Genomic DNA, 25,131 nt, shown 5'->3' with positions numbered 1-25,131 from the left:
CGTGTTTTTGGTTACAGTAGCCACATTAATCACAGAGTATTAGTCCTATCACTATCACAACTACTGAGAATCTCACAAAGAAAATGATTTACAATTAGAAGAGAAATAAAAGGATTATTAGAGGAACTCTCTCCTAAGGAAATGATATTTAAGCTGAAACTGGAGTGGGAAACTTGAATTTGACAAATTCCTCTGAGGTTGAAGGGACCCTAAATGTGAATTCTCTTAATTCTAAGGAATTTGGAAAAATTCTTCTCTAATTCATATGTAGAAAGGAACAAAAACTCAACAACAGAAGGCTGGAAAAGCTGCAGAATCATACTTTGAAACCCATAAGAAGAGGACACAAAGAAACCCAAATGAACTGCACCCCAGAGAGTGAGGAATGCTTTCCAGGAGAAAAAGGGCCGAACACTGGCCTCATACCTGGCACAGCTTCAGCAGGAGAAGAAAATCCATCCACAGACTTAGTAGTCAAAATTCTAATGACCTTTTAATAGTCTCATATGGGAAGCATGATTGATTACAATTCAAAGAAGCTTCAGCAAGCCACAAGGCAAGACTCCAATCACTCACCAGGTCTCTTCCATGGGTCTTCTCTCAGTGCTTGGGAGTACTGACCTAAAGAGAAGGAGAGGAGATTTGAGAGAGATGCCCCTTGAGATGGAGTCTATCTATCCATTTATCTGTCATAGATTCGTATGTATACACACACATACATATTTCTTTTATATAACATAATATGTATTATACATACACATATGATTTCCTTATGGGATAGTATAGATTCTATTTACACATAAACATGTTTTTCTTTAACAAACTTTTAACTAAAACCAAAACAGAAACATGGTTATGGTATTTATAATATATATAGTGGTAACGTATAAAATGATAAGAATACAAAGTGTGGAAGGAAATAGAGGGAATTGTTCTATTCAAGGTACTTATGCTGTTCATTAAAGGAGATGACAATTAAATAATTCATATTGTACACTCCAAAGTAATTACTAAAAGCAAATTTAACACAAAGAATTATGAAGATAATACATAAACAGAAATGGGATACTAAAACAAGTGCAATTTGCTCCAGAGAGGAGGAAAAAGTAGAGGAACAAATGGGTTAAATATAAAACAGTAACATGGGAGACTTCCATGCAGCTATACCAATAACGATATTATGTGTAAATGAACTAAACATGTATATTAAGTGGTAGAAATGATTAGTTTGTATTAAAATAAATCAAGACCCAACATCATGCTGCCTCTAAGAAACATTTTAATTATGAGTATAAACAGGTTGAAAGTGAAGGGATGGGAAAAGATACAGTATGTATAGTAGATAATCTCCAGAGAAGGCCACCATCAATCCTACTTTGCAGATAAGCCTACTGTCTCTCACATCAAAAGGTACAGTCTAATACTGCTCCCCTGGAAACCAAACTGGCTTTAGTGACTTATTTAATGAATTGAATATAACAGACATAACTTTCTGAGACCACTGAAGCTACTTTATCTTAAGCAGACAGCTTCTGCCCAAGGTGCTTAGAACGCTTACTTTCTAGATATTACTTTTGAAAAACCAAGCACCTTGCAGTGAGAAGCTTGGGTCCTCCCCTGTGGAATCAGGTGAAGGGGAGAAAATGGACAAGAATTATACTACATGAGATCTCCCCACATGGAGAAAAACATCTGGAAGAGAAATAGTACTCCAAAAAAATTCACTAACTTTGTTTTTTTTTTCCACCTTAACATATTGGGCTTAATCATGAAGTATATAGTCAGTTGGGGATGGGGGTGGCTGGCTATTATTCTGGGGTGAAAATAGATGTCTATCAGAAGAGTGGGCTTCCCAAGTGGGTCAGTGGTAAAGAATCCACCTGCCAATGCAGAAGATGCAAGAGACACAGGTTCAATCGCTGATTCAGGAAGGTCCCCAGAGGGAGGAAATGGCAACCCACTCCAATATTCTTGCCTGGGAAATCCCATAGACTTAGGAGGCTGGTAGGCTGCAGTCCACAGAGTCGCAAAGAGTCAGACACAACTGAACATGCATACATACATCAGAAGAGTGCTTCATGAAGTCATCCCCACAACATTCTCTTTTAGGCATCCTCCTGAGACCATTGGGAATCAATATTGATTTTCCACCTGGAAAGCACTAAAAATGAGTTTGAAGGATGCAATAAGTAAATTAATTTCAAATTTCTTTTGCAGCCAAAGCTGAAAACCCATTCACTGTTTTATTTTTTGCCCTAAATAATGTCCAGGCACACTGTCTGACATAACATATGAGAGAGTCGGTAATGAGATTAAGTGACAACATGAAAATATCCAATAAAAAACTGCAGAAAGATACTCTAATAATAAAATGTCAACAATGTAGAGACGGCTCAGATTTTAATATACACACTCTCCCATTATCATATTACAATTCAAAAGCATTGCATTTTAAAATCCAAATCAAATTTTCTTGCCTTTGTGAGTAAAAGTTGTTGCGAGTTGAAGTCCAAAGGTATTCAAGTTAAAAATCAGTTTTTCTTGATCAAGTGAGTTCATGATCCAGTCTGAAATTCTTATAGTTCAAAATACAACCTCCCTAATGTAGTATCCTTGCATCTGTCAGGTAAAGGAGTTCTTAATGCCTCAGTAAAACTATTGTTCCTTCAGCAGCCCTGTCCTGGGTTGTCTGTCCTTAGGATGGATGTAATTCCTTCTTGACATCAAAGTGGCATTTAGTTCATGCCAATTCTCTGTGTGCATCCTTCAGCTGCTGAGCCCAGTTCTGATGTGTGTAGGTTTTCCATACCATCACATAATTCTCAGACACCAACTGGGAGTCCTATAATTCAATTCAATTCTGACACTTACTAGGAGACAGTATTAGACTCCACAGGTAAAGGACAAAGTCTCACAAGACTGTCCTACACTTCAGATGCCAATTGCAAGTCCAGGTTGTTACCTGTGGCTTTGACAAACTGGCTATATATCAGAGGTTCCCATGACCCCCTTCTTGGATTTGATTAATTTGTTAGAGCAGCTTACAAAACTCAGGAAACCTGTTTACTCAGTAGATTACTGGTTTATTACAAAGGATATTAAAGGATGTAAATCAGGAATAGCCAGATGGGAGAGATGCATAGGACAAGCTAGAGAAAAGGATTAGGAGTTCCCATGCCCTTCTGGGGCACCACTCTCTTCATATCTATTTGCTCACCAACCAGGAAACTCTCTGAACCCTATCCTCTTGGGTTTTTCTGGAGGCTTCATTACATAGGCATGATTGAGTAAGTCATTAACCATTGGTGGCTGAACTCAAGCTCCAGATTTTGGGGAGTGAGGGAGTAGAATTGAAGGTCCCACTTCTCTAATCCTGTGGTTAACTACCCTGGCAAGAAACGCCCATCCTTAGGTACTTTTCACCTCATTGATATAACAAAAGACAACTTTATCTTTCTCATCTCTTGGGAAAATTCCTAGAGTTTTAAGAGTTCTGTGCCAGAACAAAAATAAAATATATATTTCTCATGGCTGATCACAATATCACAATCCCATTTCTAAGATGCTGAAGACTTAAAATGACACACAAGATTATTACAGTCCTGGCTCCAAAACCACCAAACTGAGGAAACCAGATGATCCCCAGCCTCTATCAACAGCTCCTGCAGTCGAAAGTATACTCTGAGAATCCATTCCAAGAGTTTCTAAAGACCATATAACAAAAATTCAATGATGTCTGAGGGGAGTAAAGTAGATGGGGAAACTATTGGTGTAGCATCTTCACATGCAATCGGTTGATGTCTATTATTCAGAATCCATGAACTATGGATGAAAAATTGGTTGGGTGAAATCTCCCAGCAAATGTTACTATTTGCACTATTCATTCACAGTTTCTGTGGTGGTCTCTCTAAACTCACCATCTCATTTCTCAAAGTGCATTCCAGATATTGCTGCCTACTTACAAAGATTAGAAATACTGGGAACCCAATCATGAGGAATTATTTGCGGTGCTTATCTTTTCCATCCAAGGTACTAAACGACTTCAGTTTCACTTGCCTTTTTGTCTTTTGCATTCCTGGAACTTCCGTGCTGCCCAAGGGTGAGGTCTGTCTAGTAATACAGACTTCACACAATTTTAGGAGAAAGTGTTTCTGAGCCTGTGTTGCTATCTTTGCCTCCTGTATTAGAATTGTTTAGGGAAGAATTTTGGCCCCACACTGAATACATTCAGCTAGAAATATACACACAACTGGATATCCACTTGCAAAGAATAAAAGTGGACCCCCTACCACACACTGTATACAGAAGTTAACTCTAAATGGATCAAAGATCTAAACATAAGGGCTAAAATTATCCAGTAATTGAAAGGAACCAAGCATAGAAGACCACATGTTGTATGCTTCCATTTATATGAAATGTCCAGAATAGGCAAGTCCATAGAGCAGAAATAGATTAATGGGTGCTGGGGTAGGGGGAGAAAGGAATGAAGTGTGACTGCTAATAGATGTGGGGCTACTTTTAGGGGTGATGAAGCTGCCTGGAATTAGAGAGTGGCGATAGTTGCATAAATTTGTGGATACAGTAAAATCCACTAGATTGTATACTTTAAAAGTGAGAATTTTATAGTATGTGAATTATCTTTACAATTTTTTTAAGTACGTTCAACATATTCTGGAACCAAAGTTGCTGCTGATACATCAAATCCAGATCAAATCCCCAGCTTTTAGTGCCTAGTGAGGACCAACACCATCACTACATCCTCAACATGCTGTCTTTATACTCCTCCCAAATTTCATCTGGCACCTTCTTTTGGAAACCACTGTAACAAATTTTGCATAACTACTCTAAAATTTAGTGGCTTAAAATAGCAACTATTTATTTAGCTAGAGATTCTGCAGTTTGGCCAGTTGAGCTAGGCTGAGATGCATAATTCTTCTAATTGGCAATCTAATTCTGGATCAACTAGGGTTTACCTATTCTAGGACAGCCTCAGTGGAGTAGATCAGCTTGGTTTCACATAAATGTTCATCCTCCAGCTAGACTGGGATTGTTCTCATAGGGGCAGCAGGGTTCCAAGAGCGAAAGAGGAAATGAACCTAGGAGGAAGAGGCACATCATCACTTCTGGTGCATTCTGTTGGCTACAGTCAGTCACAAAGCCAGTCAAGTCTCAAAGGCAGGGAAATAAATTCCACTGAGAGAAGCTGCAAAGACACATTGTAAGGGGTGGGGATTCAGATATGGGTAAAGGATATTGAGTACTTTGGTAATCTACCATTTCCTAGAGCAGAAGTTCCAAGACAACAGTTGTACAGTGGATCTAGAAAACAATCAGTACACATCAGAAAAGGCGAGAGGATTCGAGGAGGGAATTTCTATGGAAAAAAAAAAAAGGAACTTAATATATGACCTGAGTGTGAAAGTGAAAGGAGTCTTAGAATTCTTTTAGAAAGTACTAGCTGGGATTATAGGATCACAGAAAACAATTTCTTCTGGGTCAGGTGGGTAATATAATTGTGCAAAGTGGCCATATGGAAGTCAGCAAAGAATGAGGTGCAGAGTGCATATCCATCTTAAGACACTGGGATCATTAATTTCAGGGAAAATAAAAAGAATTTCCTATATATTAAATATAGCATAATATGACCATATATGCAATGAACTATATTTACCTACTTACATATGTATATGGTCATAATAATGAAACACTGAATATTAATTTAATATTCAAGAAAATATATAATACAATGATAAAATACAGAAAGATGCATGCTTTTGGATTAGGGAATGGGGTGAGATTTGGGGAATCAAAATCCCAGGATCAAGAGAAAACTTAAAACATCTCCAGTACTGCTGATAGAAACAGAGACAAGTCTTTGATTTACTGAGAAATTTTCAAGATGCAACTAAATGCAAGGATGTAAAACTAAGCTGTTAAAGTTACAGACTTAGATTGTCCTATATATTATATTAGCATACTGTACTTGTCTGTCCAAGGATAAGTTTATTTGAAGAAATCTGGGCAAAGTAGTACAAAGTTTAATTCAAAACATGTGGTAATTACACTTTAAATAAACTTAAGAGTTTTAAGATTTCCAGTTACACATGGTCAATCTTTGTGGCTGCCCTTAAAATAGTAGTTAATGTAGCCACAGAATGATAATAAATGATGTCAAAACCTCAAAGTTTATTGGGAAGAGTTCCAAAATGTATCAGCATTTGCTTGAAATGACTCTACCCATGAGCATGGGTTTAAAATTATTACAGGACAATTATCCTTCTTTAAGATAAATTTGGAAATTCTGCCATAAGTAGGACCTTCTATGTTAAGGACAACCTTGACCTTCATACCAAGAAAATTAGTATGTGCAAATTTATACAAAGTCTACAGTAGTAGAACATGAAAGCAAATGCATTCTTGAATGACAAAATAATCTCTTCATCTTCTAGTTTGGGTCAGGTACCTATTTTTAGTTCAGATGCTTTATAATTTTTATAAAATAAGATTACTCATAAATCTTCCTTGTCAGAAAACCAACAGTTAATGACAGATTTTTTTGGATTTTTGTTTCCCTGAAGCAGTTCTCTTTCATTTTCTGCAAACCACATACCAGAGTTTCTCCTTGAGGCCAGTTAGATTGATGAACTGGCTAGTGGGGATGGGTATTTTATAGAATGAGGAACTGGCTGGAGCCATTGTTCCCACTGGCATTTTCATGAGACACACCTAAGTTTCATTCAAGGTTTCACTGTGTAACACCCTCATTTAAACACAGCTTATGGATTAAAAAAAAAAAAAATTTCCTCTCAGGAGTAAAACCACTCTGCCCTGTTCAGCAGGTCACATCTTCAGGGCCACTGGGAAACCAAGCATCTGTGTTGTGATTTTTGAGGCCAAAAAAACGAATCAGATCAATATGCAAGGTTTGGTCTTGGTGTCTCATCTTTCAGCTCGAAATTCTAGATGAGTGATTGAGAGGGGGCAGGTGTTAGTCAAACTATTTTAATAGTTTTAAATTACCTTGGTATGGATAGAGTCTATAGAAACAAAAATGACTATGAGTTGGAAGATTAAAGGCAAGTTTCTCATTTTCTCATTTCACTGAGTGGACATCTTATCTATTTATTATTGGGAAAAGGCCTGGACAAGACACAGGGGGTTTGCTAAATGGGGAGTTTCCAGACCCTGAAGATCTTTAGTTATAGAATCAGGTGTTTAACCATGGTTTGCAAACCCACAGCCTGTAGGTAAATCCGGTCTACAGCCTTGTTTTGTTGGCTTACTTTATTGACTGTCCAATTTGAATGTTTTAAGTTAGGCATGCACTCTCCAGCTCATTCTCTTTGAAGATTGAATACATTACAGAAGAAATGAAATAAATTGGAAAACTATGCTACAGAGAGAAGCACAGACTTTTAATGTGAAAGAAACATGAATTCTGGTTCTGCTATTTAATATCTATGTGACCTCAAGCAAGTTGTAATTACTTTTTCAAGTCTTAGTTTTCTTATCTATACATGGAGCTACAAATACTATCTCACAATGTGATTGTAGGGATTAAATAATATAATATTTCTTATTTGTACACAACCATCACACTGTGAAGGCTCTAGAGTTTGCAGCTATTCTTTGCTTCCCCTACAGGAGATGCCTATGGAAGCTCAGAGGAAGAATCCATTAGTTCTGGCTGTGTGGGCAGGGAACATATGACAAATTAAGTCATCATTTGAACTGGATGACGGATGGAAAGTATTACAATGGACAAATCAGGAATATAGGAGTTCCTAAATTTTAGGATCTTCTGTTTTGAGAAAATGTGTTTTGAGTCAAGCCATTTGATGAGAGTTCTGTGGGGCTGGGGGCAGGGGTAGGGGGCATCTCCATAGGGTAGGCAGAGAGCCAGTCCAGTCCAGACCAGGCACTGCCACACTGCTGTTCACCGTTGGCTCTCACATGTTCCCGCTGTGGGGTATGACGCATTGCTGCTATATTTGTGGGTGTGTGCGTGAGTGCTAAGTCATTTCAGTCATGTCTGCCTCTTTGCAACCCTATGGACTGTAGCCCATCCATGGAATTATCCAGGCAAGAATACTGCAGTGGGTTGCCATGCCCTCCTCCAGGGAATCTTCCCAACCCAGGGATCAAATCCACATCTTTTATGTCTCCTGCTTTGGCAGGCAGGTTCTTTAACACTAGCACCACCTGGGAAGCCCTATATTCATGGGGCAGAAGGTAATTCCCAGGTTCCTTTGGGAAGGGCCTGGGGAGCTTTAAAAAAGGGCCATTTGTGGAAGATAGCCATGAAAGGGAATATTAGGCTACCAGGACCAGTCCTATAGTTGTAATCATACACAGCTATTTTCTTGATAATAAACCAGATGACTTATCTAAGTTAAATAACCTCTTCTTGGGTTTAGTGACAAGCAAATTATGTTTTACTTAGTTCTTAGGATTATCAGAATGTGCTATAAGTCCTTCTGAATGGACTGTGACTTCTATAGGTGATGTTAACTACCTGAGATTAAGGAAGCATTAGCTGCTCGAGTGATTGTGGGTGGATGAATAGTCAGGTGAGTCTGTGCAGATTCTGCAGTATCTGAGGAAGTTATGATTTGTGTAGGATAAGTAGGAGTAGGGCATCGCTAAAGGAGCAGTTGAATTGTTCCATCAGGCCATTAGTCTATAGCAAGTGATGATGAACATATGGGTGAACATGAAGGAATTTGAACAGTGCTCCCAAAATCTAAGATATAAATTTGGACCAAGTATCTGAGAACCAGAAGACTGATACTTCAAGGAGATGAACATCTTCCTTCATGACAAGGGTTGCAGAAATTCTCATGAACATGAGGAGAATGGAGGAGATACAATGTGTGCCATCTAAGAAAGTGTCCGTCTTTATGACTATAGGAGGATAGAAGACACAAGATCTGAAATAAAGTCCATCCTGAGACTGTCCAAAGGATACAGGGATTAGGAGTAGGAGGTTCCCCCAATCAAGGGTCTTTGGTATTTTTCTAGTGGTCTGCTTGCCATCTCTCAGACTGGTGACACTAGGTATCTGGCCTTTCCACACCAATGGTACTGCTGACCCTACCTAGTGATACATGTTGTTTCAAGTACCCCTGAGAGACCCAGAAAGCTCTATTTGTGTAAGTGCATCAGACATCCTCACCCCAGTATGAGGGTTAAGAGGTATGGTGGGAGTCTTGGCAAAACTCTAGCCTTTTAGAAGTCTACATGTTCCAAGAAACCAGATGATTCTAATGCTCTGGACACAGAGTGCACTTTTCTAAGACATCTTCTAACTCTATAGTCAAGGGATTAACCATTCTACTCAGAAGACCAGGTGAGAATACAGAATTCAGGGTATGAAAGTCTATGAAACCTACCTTCTCAAGAGTTCATTCACAGCGTTTGCCACATCCTAGCTGAAAAAGTCACCACACGTGAGCATCCTGTGATCAGAAATCCAGGGTTAGACCCATAGCCAGGGTCACCCTGTTAGAAGATGCAATTTACCCATCGTCCCACCCCTACAAAAAACAGAACCTCACTGCATTCCCCCTTGAATACTGAATCTGGGTCTCCCCCACAAAGCTAATTGCTTTTGCCATTGCATGTTGAGAAAATTGATGGATTTACCCCCAAATCTCTCCAGATGCAGGAGTGTGAGCTGGTTTCAGCTTCCAACATTTGAGAATCATCAGATGGCTGCCTTGTTTCACTTTTTTTTTTTTTAAACCACATGGTTATATTTCTTTCATGCAGTACACAGAATACGAACCCCCCACTGAATAATGAGCAGGAGGATCCGGAACCTTGTGCAGTACATGGAATGTCCACATAGCTCTCTTCAGGGTTTGTCTGATGTGCCTCTCTAGGATTCCGTCACACTGAACCTGTCAGAGATGCTCTTACACAAGTATATCCTGGACATATGATAAATTCACATGATTATTGGTTCTTGCAGATCTGCACAAGGGAGTTTCAACAGAAAAATTCAAATTTTCAAGTTCTCTTGAAAAAAAATAAACATCCCCAAAGAATCTACATCCCCACATGGCAACAATCCCAGGACAGGACTAAAACGATTTCTTTACACTGGCCCTGCTGTCCAATCGCCACAATCACCTTCACTCCTTGTCATGTTAAATGGACAACCTCCCTCATTTACATGTGCAATGGCATGTCTTAATTTAAAGGAATAAGGAAGACAGGGAGTAGCCTGATAAAAGGAAGGGAGGTATGAATTGTGAATTATTTAAAAGGATATATGCTTTTAAGAAATTCATACTAATAGTTCACATGGCACAACTAAAGATCGTGCAAGCCGCAAGGAAGACAGAAGATCCTGCACGCCATGACTGAAACGTAGTACAACCAGATTAACTAACAAATTAAAAAAGAAATAAAACCAATAATACTTTTTTTTTTTTTTTAATGAAAAGGACATATGCTAAGCTATGAGAAGAGAAAGATAGGTAGGGGTTACAATGAAATGCCCTATGAAAACTCACCTAAGCTGCTGAGCTTATCTTTTAGATAATGTTAAGACAATGAAGGGTTTCACAAAAGCGTTTAACAAAATGTGTACTGCTTTAGAAAGATAATTTCAGTAGTGTGGGAGACAGAATGAAACAAAGACTAGAAGCAAGGACATTATTAGTTTTAAAAAGAGCACAGAAAAAAAAAAATGAGAGTATGACCTAGCCTTGCCCATTCCCTGGTGGCTCAGATGGTAAAGAATCTTCCTGCAAGGCAGGAGACAGGTTCGATTCCTGGGTCAGGAAGATCCCCTGGAGAAGGGAATGGCAACCCACTCCCAGTGTTCTTGCCTGGAGAATTTCATGGACAGAGGAGCTTGGCAGGCTATGGTCCATGGGGTTGCAAAGAGTCGGACACAACTGAGTAGCTAACCCTTTCACTTTCTTTTTCCATGGTAATAGAAAGAAGGGAAGGAATATTGTGGAAAATTTGGAGAAGGAATTCACAGAACTTAGCAGACAACTGGCTAGATAAGAATGAGGGAAAGAGTGAGTGTGATGATGTTAGCCTAAGTCTCTGGGAGAAGAACATGAACTCTGAATAGAGTTCAGAGAGAATTCAACGGAGAGACAGATGAGTTCCATCTGAATGTGTTAAAAATAGAGGGAGTGGCGAGTATTTTCATATGAACACATGTTATGAATGGAGCTTGGGAGAGGAAAAAAAAAAACAAACTATAGATAGGGACCTGGAAATCAACAACTAAGCAATGCTATCTGACGCCAGGAACTAGGTGAAATTGTCTAGGGCAAGGAGAAGAGGGGTATACAGAGCCCTCAAGAACATTATACATACAGAAACGGTGATGGAAGAAGTTCAACAAGTGAGACTAAAAAGAAAATATAGGAGACACGGGGATGCAGTGGATATTTTCCACTGGTTCTTCCAAACCCACTTTCTGCCCAGCTCTGTGCCTGGGGAGGCTGGCCTGTGTGGGCTGCTTCCATTGGCTTATCCTCTGGCAGTGGTCTGATTTGGCCAATAGGAGGCCCTGACTTAGGCTTCCCAAGTGACTCAGTGGTAAAGTATCCACCTGCCAATGCAGGAGACGCAGGCTCAGTCCCTGGGCCGGGAAGATCCCCTGTGGGGGAAATGGCAACCCACTCCAGTATTCTTGCCTGGGGAATCCCATGGACAGAGGAGCCTGGCAGACTATAGTCCATGGCGTTGCAAAGAGTCAAAGATGACCTAGTGACTAACCAACATCAACAAGCACTGGCCCAGGTAAGCATGATGCTGGGGTATTTAGTCCCCTAGCTCACTCCCTACTGGGTGGTCCCAAGTTAACTGCATTTCTCTCTGTAGCTACATTTTTCTCAGAGTTCACAGCTCTGTTGGGTGGGTCCTCTTCGTGTAGCTGGTTGGCTAACTGGTCCCATCTCTCAGGCATCAGGGCAGTCACACTCCCCTTTGTCTTCCTAGCATACTGCTCCATCCTTTGTTGGCTACCTTGATCTTTATAAAGAGCCCCTTGGTTACGCTCCTTTCAGTGTGAATCGCTATCTGTTTTCTGCTGGGATGCTGACTGATTCAAAGGTAAATCCAGGAGGGTAAAATATCCTGGAAACCATGGGAGAAGGACTTGCATAAATGCTCCAAATCACATCATGGGATAAAGACTAAAGAGAAGCAGAGTCTGACCATTGTTTTCAGAAGACTGGTGTGGGCGGGAATCAGGACGCAAGGTTTGGTGGAGGAAATGAACAGTGAAAGAAAACAGGCAGTTAGTTAGAAATACTGCTTCAAAAAGGTCGGTGGTCTAAGGAGAAAAGAGAGAGGACATCAGTCTGAAGCAGAACTAATCCATTCCTTTAAAGTTAAGGAGAGATGGAAATAGCCCCATAAAACTGCTTTTTTTGGTCAATTGCCTCATTGTCACATGATTCAAATGGCCTTCTTAAATTAGCAAATCACCTTCTCCCTGGGATTTTAATTTGATAGAAAGGTTTCAAATATAACCAAGAGACAGCTAAGGATGAAATATCTAGTTCAGGCTTACCTCTCTCAGCCATTCCAGCTATTAATCATTTATAGGACACCATAAGCCACCTCTAGGAAAATGATGATTCTTTATTGCTTGTTAAAAATATTTACATTTTCCTCTACCAGCTGTATACAAGGAATTGATATTTTCCGAATTGCTAAGTCAATAACATCTTCCCTGAACCATCAAAGGATTTGATAAACCAGCAAAACATGAGAGCCTCTGCTGCAAATAAGTGGGAGGCACGCAGCCTGTCAGGCAATTAAGTGGACCTGAATAAGCTGATGTAATTAAGCCTCTTACTGCATAATTATCTTTATTTTAAATGTGTCTTTTGATGAAACATCTGTTCCCCGCTCCAGATATGAAAAGAGGGACCCATGCTCGGGAAGCAAACAGGCTTGTGAGGCCCTCACACGTGCTGCCTGGGCTGCTCAGATCCAAGGCAACAAATGTTGTCATTTGTTCTGTCTTTGCATGCAAGAGGCAGGTGTCCTCAGGTCCCGAGCCTGCATTCGACTGACCTCCAAGCTCACAGCAGCTGCCTGGAGCCCTGTCACACAAAGAGTCCCTGAGTGCCAAAGGGAACGCTGAGCAGCAGAGGGACATCAAGCTGGAAGGGCTAGTACCTTGGCCATCTGCAGAGCAGGACAGAGGTGGTGAGCAGGGTGGGGAACTGGTCAGCTGGACCCCCTTGGGTCCCTGTCTCCAGGCAGCAGTGCCTGGCTGCTTCCCCTTCCTTGAGGGTAGATATGATGAGTCAAACCTGACTGACGCCAGGCAGCATCACTTTGGTGAATTTTTGTATGGCGATTTCATCCATCCTATTCTGGAGACCCCAAACTCTAGTGTGTAAGTTTCCTATGTTTTTCCAAATCAGGAATTTTGAATCACGCTAATGGACATAGAAGTGAGAAAGTCACAGATTTGTACCAGAAAGAGACTGGATTTTATCAGGTTGGCCAAAAAGTTCATTCGGGTTTGTCCATGAGTTGCTATAACATACAGGCCTGTATATACATAACATAAACACCTATATAGCATATAGGCGTACTTCATCTTACTGTACTTTATTGTGCTTTGCAGACATTGCAGCTTTTGCCAATTGAAGGGTTTGTGGCAACTCTGAGTTATCAGATGATGAATAGCATTTCTTAGCAACAAAGTGTTCTTAAATTAAGGAATATACATTTTTTAGACATCATGTTATTGCATATTTAATGGATTATAGTGTAGTCTTTTATAGATACTGGGAAACCCCCAAATTTGGGGGACTTGCTTATGGTGATATTCACTTGATTGCAGTGATGGGAAACTGAACCCACAATGTCTCCCAGGTCGGCCTATATTTCTCACACTGCCACTTGTGGCCTTGGTGGCCAACTACCTGTTGCTCCCTTTCAGCCTCAATTTACTCAACTCTAAATTGAAAATAATGATACCTGTCTTACAAAGTAATTGTGAGAATTCATAAGGAGGCAGAAAGCCTAATGGAAGACATTAAGTATGGTAGCTGATCTGAATAAACATTAGCGCCTTCTCGTTTCTCTGACCAACTCAATGGACATGAATTTGAGCAAACTCTGGGAGAAAGAGAAGGACAGGAGAGCCTGGAGCGCTGCAGTCCATGGCATTTGTCAAGAGTCAGACAAGTCTAGTGACTGAACAATGAAACAACTTTTTCTGATCCACCTCCTCCCGCTGTCCATGAAGGAGCCTAATGCCTATTTCTTAACTAAGGGTTAGAAATCTGCTGTCAAGAACACCTTCTGATTCAAGATGGAAGGACATACTGGACTCACATTCTCCCCACAAACACACTAAACCCACAGCTATACATGGAAAAACATCCTCTGCAAAGAAACTGGCCGAGCAGCTCCTACACATGGGGTGGACAAGGGAAGGTCCAGCTCAAAGCGGGCAGAAGAGGCTGGGACAGAGTCTCACCATAAACCTCAACCCCAGCACAGCAACCCACGGTCAGAACTCAGAATCTGGACCTTCTCCCTGAGGAGTGGAGGATTTGAACCCCACATTGAGCACCCCCAACTTCTGAAACCTCCACCTGAGAGTTTAGCATCCACAATATCAAGGTCTGAAAACTATCAGGGCTCATGTCCATGGAACCCATGAAGTCACAGCCATCTGAGGAACAGCTCTTAAATGGCTCAGGCGTGCACTCTCCCCCACAGGGTTCACACCCAGCAGCTGATCAACAGGGGCTTGGATCTTGACTGGGAGAGGCTCACTTGCTTTCTTTGAGTGTTGGCCAATGGGCAGTCATCTGATTTGACACACATTTGGGGTTCCTGGGTGCTATCTGAGGATGGAGACTGGGGGCCCTATCTTTGCACTCCCCTTCTGCCCCACTCCAGCCAACAGGTGCCATCTTTTTCTTTTCTTTTTCCTTTTTTTCATTCTCTTTTTTTTTTTTTTTTTTGGCTTATAAAACTCTAGGCATTTTCCGTATCTTTTTCTTCTTTCCTGGCAGGCGCCATCTCTACAGTCTCCCACTGCCTCACGGGCTTCACTTTCTCTGTGCTGGGCTCCAGAGCACCATGATCTCCCAGAGGGGAGTTTATACATGCTTCTAGAGCCCCAGGGTTTTTTTTTTAAATACATACATTTTATTGAAGTATAGTTGACTTACAATGTTTCAGGGGCACCTCACAGTGATTCAGTTATACAAATACACATTATTTTTGAAATTATTTTCCATCAGAGGTTATAAGATATTGACTATAGTTCCCTATGCTATACAGTAAAACTTTGCTTCTAGTTGCATATCTATTTTTTAATTGGAAATCGAGCATTCTACTCATAGTCAGTCAAACAAGTGGAATCAAAATGTCACCAGGGACCCTCTAGATACCCTGGCACTAGTAGTCTGTGGGGTTTATGCTTGCAGTCATTACAAAAAAGCTCTCTTTCCAGTAGTTTGTTGTTTGTGAATAGGAAGGTAACTGGTTTTTGCCATTAGGTTACTGCAACACCATGAAGTCAATAATTGCTTTAGTTATTTGTCAGGTAAGGAAATTGAGACCCAAGCTTAAAAGCATAGCTTGTGTGACAATTCCAGGTTTAGATGCAGGTCAGTCTGACACCTACTAATGACGCTAAAGATTTGAGAAAAGTAATCTTGTTTGCCATGACCAAAGCTCACATGGAAGTTTCTCTCTTCTCCACTTCTCAGTATATCAGGACTCAAATAAATGGTTCCCTTTAAGTATTTTTATCCAAGAGATTCAGCTTCCCCTCTGGAAGGTTTTTAATGCCCTCTTCCTGATCTACAATTTTGCTCTTCCCTTAAAGTCTATTTCCTTGTTACAGAAATGTGTTCTAAGTCAGGCCAAATTCAGTCAAGAAACATGATGTAAACTTCAGAGAAAACATAAATAAGTTTTTCCTACTTAAAGAGTTGTTTTAATTTTTTAGGCTAATGGAAGAGATGCAGAGGTTGTGTCGACTGGGTAAGAATTTAATCTTGGCTTTAATTTTCAGTCTTTCATTGGATATTCTTATACACTTTGATCAACACAATTGAAGTATTATCCAAAGAGGTTTTTTAAATATGAAAAGAATGGAAAGGTAGAAAGAATAGTAGACAAAGATTATTTGGTCGGATCACTTGAGCTCTACAAATTACTAGCAAGTCATTTCACACATTGGGGCCCCAATTATCTCATCATTTAAATGAGCATTAAGCTGGATACCCTCTTAGCTCTTTTTTTTTTTTTCCTCTCAGCTCTTTCAGCTCTCACATTATTTGATTTTAGTGCCAAAGCATAATTTCATGATATACTCTGCATATTTTTTCCCTGTAAAACACATTGACATCATGCTAAATTAGATGGACTTATGTTCCCTCCTACAAACAATTGTGGCCATTACCAAGATTTGCTAGCAAACAGAAAAGAGGCATGGCATGTCTCAAGTTCTTTTTCCCGTAATGCTCTGAGCACATTTCTGATGTGTTGAAAAACTGCAGAGTATTTCTGTATGCTGCTCTTTATATGACTTGTTAGATCATACCAAAACTATTTCACAGAGCCTCTTTCATGCTTTTTCTGGACTCACATCCAAAATTGAGCAAAAACGTTAGATTTTTTAAAAATATACCTGTGTTATGGAAAGAAGCAAATGCACAAACTAGATGTTAATTTTCCTGTTCGACTAACCAAAGCATATTGATAAGCCCCTGCCAAATAGCTGAGATGTATTATAAATGAACATAACTTTTGTTGGACTGCACGCTGACTGAGCTCTAGAATGCAGCCTGGAGGCATTTGTAACCAGATAGAGATACCATAAGACATAGTGTCCTCTGTGGGAAAAACATGATGGAAATTGTGAAACATTTTAGAAAGCAGGAATTTCAAACTATCATCATCCTAGCAGATCTGATTATTCCCATGTGTTCTGATTTCGCAGCAAATGCCAATCCAGTTGACATTTAGGAAGGAAGTTTCCCAAACAAACCATTTGTGGCATCCTTGGAAATACTTCTAGATAGTCAGGCATCATGAGAAAGCTTGGTATCATCCTAAATTGAAATTTGACTTTTTTTGATTAAAGGAAATCTTGAGTAAGGACATAAGCTCCGACCCTAACATTCACTGCCAGTCGACACCCAGCCTGGAAACTACTTGACCTTTACAAGAAGTCCTGACACGGGGCAGCTTAACCTAATGCTCAGTGGGCTTCAGTAGTTCTGATCCTTTTCCTTCTTCCTGAGTGTCTCATAGGCTCATCTGAACATGATGTTCCCATGCTCTTTGCAAGTGACTTCATATTTACGATCAGTTCAAAAGGCCAAGAAACACAAGAATAAGCCAAGTCTCCCATGCCCTAACCTTATCTCCCCACAAAACCCACTATACCTTGTCCTGGGGTGGGAGGAGGAAGGAGGCATAGGTATATTTCTTCACTAGAATTTTCTGTTGGCTTCACCTCATCAGTGGAGAGGTTGGCCTCCCCACAAGCCTCCTGAATGTCCACTATGGTCCTTTACATCATATTCACCTGTCTTTCCCCAACTACTGTCCTTCCACTGCCAACTCAGGCAGTATCCCTTTTCTTCTTTACTTAGTTATATCAATCTGGTACCTAGAAGGACCCAGGGAAAGATAAGCTTTCCATCTTTCTATAAGCAAAGTAAGCCAAACCTGTGAAAGAATAGGAAGAACTCAGACAGGAGAAGGAGAGAAGGGAGACACACAGCGTCTGCCCCAATGAACTGACTGATCTGACTTCCCGAGCTGCATCTTGGTCCTTATTTTAAATACCCTACTTTTCTCTGATTCACTTTGCATCTTGAACTGAGTTGTTCTTTCTTCTGAAGGAGTGGGTAGACATTCTAACTGAAGCACAACATTCTTGCATTTCCCTCTCAGTCTTTAAGAAAGATCATATAAGCAGAAGTAATACCCTTAAAAAATTGTATTTCCCCAGGACTTCTGTGGTGGTGCAGTGGCTAAGCCTCTGTGCTTCCTGTGCAGAGGGCTTGGTTTCGATCCCTGCTCAGGAAACTAGGTCCCACATGCCACAACTAAGAGCTCACATGCCACAACTAAAAAGATCGCACAAGCTGCAACAAAGACTGACGATCCCAAGTGCTGCAACTAAGACTCAGTATAGTCAAAAAATGTATTTATATATATAATTATAATATAAATATATAAAATATATTTTAAAATTCTAAAATTTATATATAATTTGTATGTTTATTATATATATATATATAAAGGGAAGGGCTTCCTTGGCCCTCCAGGACAATTGCTCAGAGAGGAGGAGAAAAGAGAAGTCTAGATACAGCATATGACTGAAACAAGACTTCCTCTGGATCCATCCATCAGCACCATGACCAAGCAGGAGGAATTTGGGGAGACAATGAGATGACTTCTGTACACGGAGGACAGCAACTTCATAGCAGCTTTGGGTAATGAACAGGCCTCCTGATTTCCAGGGTACACAGTCAACATCCAACTTTAAGCACTGGACCATGAGGCCAGGTCCAGAGAAGCTGGAGCATCTGGATTTCAGCAGGATCACAATGGGTAGCAATGTCCCCAGGAGTCCCAGACAAGGCCTCTTCAGAAGGCTGAGCCCGATCTCACGATTTCTTTCCTCTGCTTGAGACCTTGGTGGTCAGAATTGACCCTCCAGTCTGAGCAATATTACTGTTCTTGGGAGTGGTCATGTGAAACAAGTGGAAGGAAAAATGGCATCCCTTCAGTTGCAAAAGGAACTAAGAATCATTGAAGTTGAATGTGTACATTTTATATCCAAAACGGATTTCACATTTGTAGATACTTGGAGTGCCCAATATCCATTCATTTTCTAAGAGCACTCTGTTTCCTTTTGAGAAATAACTTCTTTCCCATTGGACAACGTCTATTGGGATAGTAATTCAGGATCATGGCCTTCCCTACCCAAGGAACTAACTCAAGATGCATACTGAACCAACTAGATGCCCCTACCCTAATATTTAAATCTGAGCACAGGTCAAAGGATATGGAAGTAACTAGAATCCACTCTGTCCCCATGGAGAGTTCCTACTGGGGCCTCTAGAATGTTTGGTTTCTGTGCTTCTGGAGCTGTCTTATTTCTTACTTTATCTCCAGCATGATCTCCTAGGATCCTGGCAATTCTGTGAACCTCTGATAGACTTCTAGCAAATTCCTTCTAGCTTGAGTTAGCCAAGATTCATGTCTGTAGCTTGTCATTAAAGGCATGAAAGTAATATACAACAACATTCATACAATAGGCTAAAGTTTGCATGACTTTTGTTCATCTAGTACTCCATTTCACTCCCATAGAACTCTGACATTAATAGAGCAGATACTATATCCACTCACTGATTCATGATAACAAAAACATAGGCACAAAGGGTTTAGACAACTGGCCCATGATCTCCCAGCTAGAAAATGCCCCCAAGACTTCTGGCATGACACTCAGCACCCTGTACCACACTGCAGTGAGGTGTGAGCTTCTCATCTGTTCTCCATAAAGCAGCAAAAGGAAGACAAGTTAATTAGAAACACACACACTCTTCTACCAGCATTCATGTGACTAATACCATGGGCCTCTTTTTAAATTTCCCTTTTGTGCACAGGGATCAAGATGTAAAAACATTCTTTAATATACTACTGCAACGTTAATGGATCCAGACTGTAACAGGGTGACATATTTACATTCAGAAAGATTGGAAGTAATGGCAAATTGGCTCTGATGTCACCTATAATTGTTGCCGTTTAGAGGAGACATACCTAAGTCTATCATCTCTATGTAGAGGGAAATGGCTTCCTGGAAACAAAAATAAATATGCCTCTTTTCCAAAAGGGAGTTGACACTAATCAAGAAGCATCTGAAAATAGGTCACACAGGGGCAATAATTATTCCTTGACTAACAGCAGGCAATTCCAGGTTTTCTTTACATATAGAAGGACTAAATTTAAGGTGTCAGTGGAACTTAACTGAGCAGTACAAGTGTCGTCTGAAGTCAGTAATAGTCTTTTGGAATTTAAAATCACTAAATAATTTGGCTGAAGTCACATTTCAGGTCCTTGGTGATGTTTGGTGCAAAAGGCAAACAATGCAGAGTAGAATCAGAGCAGTGAAGAACTACCCAAAGCAAAGACCTGGGGACGCAGCCCCCACCCCTCCACTCCCACCACCCAACACTAACTGTAAACTTAGTGAGTTTGAGGCTCAGCATCCACCTTAGGCTCTTTTGGAACAAGTCTTTCTCACAGAAGAGTAAGAAAAAACTCAGTTCCTGATATCACCTGTTTTTACAATCCTACAATATTTCTCAGTTTAGATGAGACGACACTTCATGAAGATGCTTGAAATAAAAGCACTTAAAAAATAAACATGAAAAAAAAAATAAACATGACAGGAACAAGTTCATAAAGTGTTGAATTGAGGCAGGCATTAATGTTTTTTATTTATATAAAAAATTTCTGCTTGTCAACAGCTGCTCCCTGTCAACATCTATTCGAGATCATTTTACTATAAAAGATAACATCATCATCTAGATAAAATATTTTTTATGAATAATACACATTTCATGACCTTAGGTGGAAAACCAGGCGACAAAATTTTCCTTCAAAGTCCCCTAGTGTGAAAATTAGATGTTCTTTTACACCAGGGAAAATGTGAAAAAAAATTCCCCTAAATAATTAGAGCACGTGGTCCCATGGGTACACAGCTTGTTCTATTGGTTTGATGGGATATGCTTCTCAGTTCCTATAAAATTGATTTACTGAACCAAAACTAAAATCTCAATGCCTCTAAAATATAAGTAGAAGTCTAAAATTGATCAGTAAGCAAAAAAGGAAGTAAAGCAGAAAAGAATTCCTATGAATGTCAAAAATCACATAATTATGTGATATGCCAGTAGGAATGTCCCCAAACATCTATGAAAGGAGATCCATGAAACTGTTCTTTTTATTCCCAGATGAAAGGCAGACCTAAAATAGTAAATAGTTCCGAGAGTGATAGTTGTATAGCATCAAGTTCAATGCTAGGGCTGCAGGTCAAATTTGATTACCTTTCTTATCTCTGCCTTCTTTTACCAGTTGTCTTCTTCTAGCTTAGTGATTTGTTAGTACTTTGTTTTTTCAAATATATTGCTCCATCTTGCAGGACAAGCACACGGTTAATCTTTCTGTGGATAACAACTATTCTAGATGTGTAAATCAAGTATTGTCAAAAGCAAATAAAGCGTTTTGGAAAATCAAGAGACTAATTCATAGGGTGCGATTGGGGGTGGGGTGGGGAATGGGAGGAATGTTGTTTTTTTTTTTTTTCTTCTGGAGAGTTCTCTTCTCAAAGAAAAATGTTAGATTATTGCAAAGAATACGTTCTTTGGCAGCATTCTCACTTTCCTCCATTAAAAAGAAAGATTTACACATAATAACTTACAAAGTGTATAAATGTCCTTGGAGGATAAGTGAATCCTACTTTATTTGGGGTAGGAGGGAAAGCGTCCGCGATTTGCTTGCTTTCTTTGACCTTTTCCATAACTCTCTCGTCTACCCATCTGACAGGCGCTATCAAAGATGCTGAAGTAGATCAAATTTCCTTTTTCCTTTCCCCAGGTTAATGACATTTGCTGTGAGGGTCAGGAGATTACCAGAGAACTGTGAACTAGAGGCAGGGAGCAGGAAGGCTGTATCCCAGGAATAATTTCCTCCACTTCTCTAACAAGAGAATTGTGAAAGTTCTCGTTATTTGTCTATATAAACAACACTGCCCACCCACCCGGCATTTTCTCAAAGAGGTGGGCTTCTTATAGCCTTCTTTCTAGTTTCTATAGTGAACAAATTTAAGTCCTGTTTCGAGTCACCTTGGGGTGCAATACCTTCTATTTATACCCAAATGTACACTGCTAAAAAGAAAAAAAAAAAGGTTTTCAGATCATTTTATTCATCACTTCTCTAAATATTCTATTCCCCAGATTCATCACCCACCCACTTATTCATCAGTCTTCGCACCAAATAAATCCTGACAGTCTTCCAAATCCAAACACACCCTCAAAGGATGAAGAATCACTGATAACATCCTTTGGAATGTTCAGAAACTGAGGAAAATGACTGATAAAGCCACCCTAACAATAGGGCCGTGATGCTAGAGCCAGCTCTTGCCAGAATGGTATTGATTATGCAAGAAGGACATTTCAAAGCTATTCAAGACACCCTTTCCCCTCAACACACATACACACACACACAAATCAAGGCCTTTCCAACAAGACAAATCAATAGTGTCCCAAGGTAGAAACAAGGAGGAAAAAAGATTCTTAAAGTCAGTTCTTTGGGGAGAGATTATCCAAGTCTCCCTTTCACTTCCCATTCCATAGTGACTTCAGTCTCACTAAATTATTGTGAAATATATGCCTTCTATTTCTATTGTATTCCTGGATCTTTATGTGCACCAACCATCCAAATGACAGGAACTCTCCCATCCGTAGCCTTTTCTAATTTTCTGTGTATGGTGTTATTTTAGGAAACAAAGTGTGAGGAATTTTCATGCTTCTTAAAAAATAAGCATGTTTCATGCCATCTTTTGGAGAAGGCAATGGCACCCCACTCCAGTACTCTTGCCTGGAAAATCCCATGGATGGAGGTGCCTGGTAGGCTGCGGTCCATGGGGTTGTGAAGAGTCGAATACGACTGAGCGACTTCACTTTCACTTTTCACTTTCATGCATTGGAGAAGGAAATGGCAATCCCCTCAAGTGTTCTTGCCTGGAGAATCCCAGGGACGGGGGAGCCTGGTGGGCTGACGTCTATGGGGTCGCACAGAGTCCGACACGACTGAAGTGACTTAGCAGCAGCAGCAGCATGCCATCTTTCTTATGGATTCTGCAATAGATGAATTGGTTCCAAATGGTTGGGTTTTCACTCCCATTAACTAACACTAAGGCAATGCTCTGTGGATTATTCAGCATTCAGAATCACACAGGTCCAGAGGGAAAATATAGGGCAGGATATATGAACCTTGACTCTTGAATGAGCTGAGGTGCCTGGAGTCACATTCCAGAAAGTAGAGTTGAAGAATGGTATTCCTTAGTTAATTATGATCTCAGCCGGTTCTAATGGAGCGATAATAATTTGGCAGATCCTATGGGTGGTGTGCATTTCAGAATCCTCACAAATTCCAGGAAAAGAAAGTTATTCTTTTACCTCAGGAAAAAAAGAATAATTGACCTATTGGGACATAGGAGAAAATTGACTACAGTTCCTTTGGCACTAGGGTCCCTTGTCATTTAGCAAACAGTGATTGGATTACAGGGTGGATTAGCATAATTTAGTGGCAAAAGCACTTGCAACCATTTATCTTCTGGACAAATGGCTACTGAACCATATTTCTTCAATTCCTTCCCTTCTACCTATCTCGATTTGGTAGAGGAAAAATAAAAAGAGATGGGAGACCAAAAGGGTATAATGTAACTCTAAATAAAAAACCACATGGCATAGTAAATGTCCCACTGTGAGTGAGGATACCAAGTCCTGGATAGTATCACCAGAAACAAAAAGTGGAAATGGAAGTACTCACTGGACCTGCAGATTTCATACAGTTAACAAGGTCATCTTGAAAAATTATGAATTTCCACTTTGAACTAACTTAATAAATGATTTATCTTACGGTTTTAATGGGTCCTTTATAAACACACACACACTAATACATACATATTGTTTTTTGTTTTGCTTTTTTAGGAAAAATACTACAGAAGTGATTTTAAATTTTTAAAAATTGTCCTCATCTCGATTCTGGGCTTCCCAGGTGGCATTAGTGGTAAATAGCCCACCTGCCAAAGAAGGAGACGTAGAGATGTGGGTTCAATCCCTGGGTCAGGAAGATCCCTGGAGAAGGGCATGGTAACCCAATCCAGTGTTTTTGTCTGGAGAATCCCATGGACAGAGGAGCCTTGTGGGCTATAGTCCATGGGGTCGCAGAGAGTTGGACACACAACTGAAGTGACTTAGCATACATGCATCTCCATTCTGGGTGTCCATTCCAGGGACTACTTCCCAGAGACAATCACCTTAATCTTGTCATTTTTAGTTATTTTGCTCTAAATAACTAGAGTTAAATAACTTATCATTTAGTTTAGTTATTAACTCTAAATAATATGCTACACTGAAATTATTAATTTTCTTTGGACATTCTTCTTCAGCTTGAAGCTGAGGATTTAGTTAAGCAAACACTGAAAACCAACCAGAGTGTGGATTAAAGTGACATGTAAAATAATATTCGCTGCAGAGCTGAGCAGGATGCCAAGACTGTATTTCTATCTTCACAGGTCCAAAGTCACGCATAACCTTTGTGCCATTCAAAGGAGGAGGAACATGTGAACTAAGCATTCAGTTAAATGAATGAACTCTTCTTAAAAATCATTAAATCTAAGAAATCATTTCACGTTGGAGTTTGCTACTTATTTGTGTTGCATTTGTGTATAACATTTGTGTTGCATTCATTTTGCTTTATTCTTTCCTGCGTTTTACACTTGCCTTTTTTTTTAAGGGAAAATAGAAAACTCATACACTTCTTTGTCCATGAAACATGACCTTCTCTGTGAAGTCTCTCCTGACTCCGCAGTGTGAGGTCAGTAATTCATACCTTTAAGCTCCCATAACACACAATTTGTCTGCACTTCTACTTTAGTAAAAGACTAGTTGGAAACAGTGTCTATTCTATTGCATTATAATTATACATTTAAGTCTATGTCTACTAGAGAAGACTCTTAAGAGTTTCTCAGACTGCAAGGAGATCTAACCAGTCAATCCTAAAGGAAATCAGTCCTGAATATTCATTGGGAGGACTGATGTTGAAGCTGAAACTCCAATACTTTGGCCAGCTGATGTGAAGAACTGACTCACTGGAAAAGACCTTGATGCTGGGAAAGATTGAAAGCGGGAGGAGAAGGGGATGACAGGGGATGAGATGGTTGGATGGCGTCACCAACAAGATAGACATGAGTTTGAGTAGGCTCTGGGAGTTGGTGATGGACAGGGAGATCTGGCTTGCTGCAGTCCATGGGGTCGCAGAGTCAGACACGACTGAGTGACTGAACTGAACTGACTGACTACTGGA

At 40.1% G+C, this 25,131-nt stretch overlaps 1 long non-coding RNA gene across 1 annotated transcript in view; it reads right to left on the bottom strand.

Moving 5' to 3' along the window:
• Positions 1-420: 420 nt before the first annotated feature.
• Positions 421-25,131, bottom strand: part of LOC122699837 — an 85,323-nt gene continuing 60,612 nt past the window's right edge. The window contains exon 3 of the long non-coding RNA XR_006342690.1: positions 421-621. This is a non-coding gene — a long non-coding RNA (uncharacterized LOC122699837). The remainder of the gene's footprint in view (positions 622-25,131) is intronic.

This window comes from Cervus elaphus, chromosome 9, assembly GCF_910594005.1.
Source record: "Cervus elaphus chromosome 9, mCerEla1.1, whole genome shotgun sequence".
Taxonomy (NCBI): Eukaryota; Metazoa; Chordata; class Mammalia; order Artiodactyla; family Cervidae; genus Cervus; species Cervus elaphus.
Note: the sequence above shows the minus strand (reverse complement) of the source record. Positions and strands in the feature narration are given on the sequence as shown.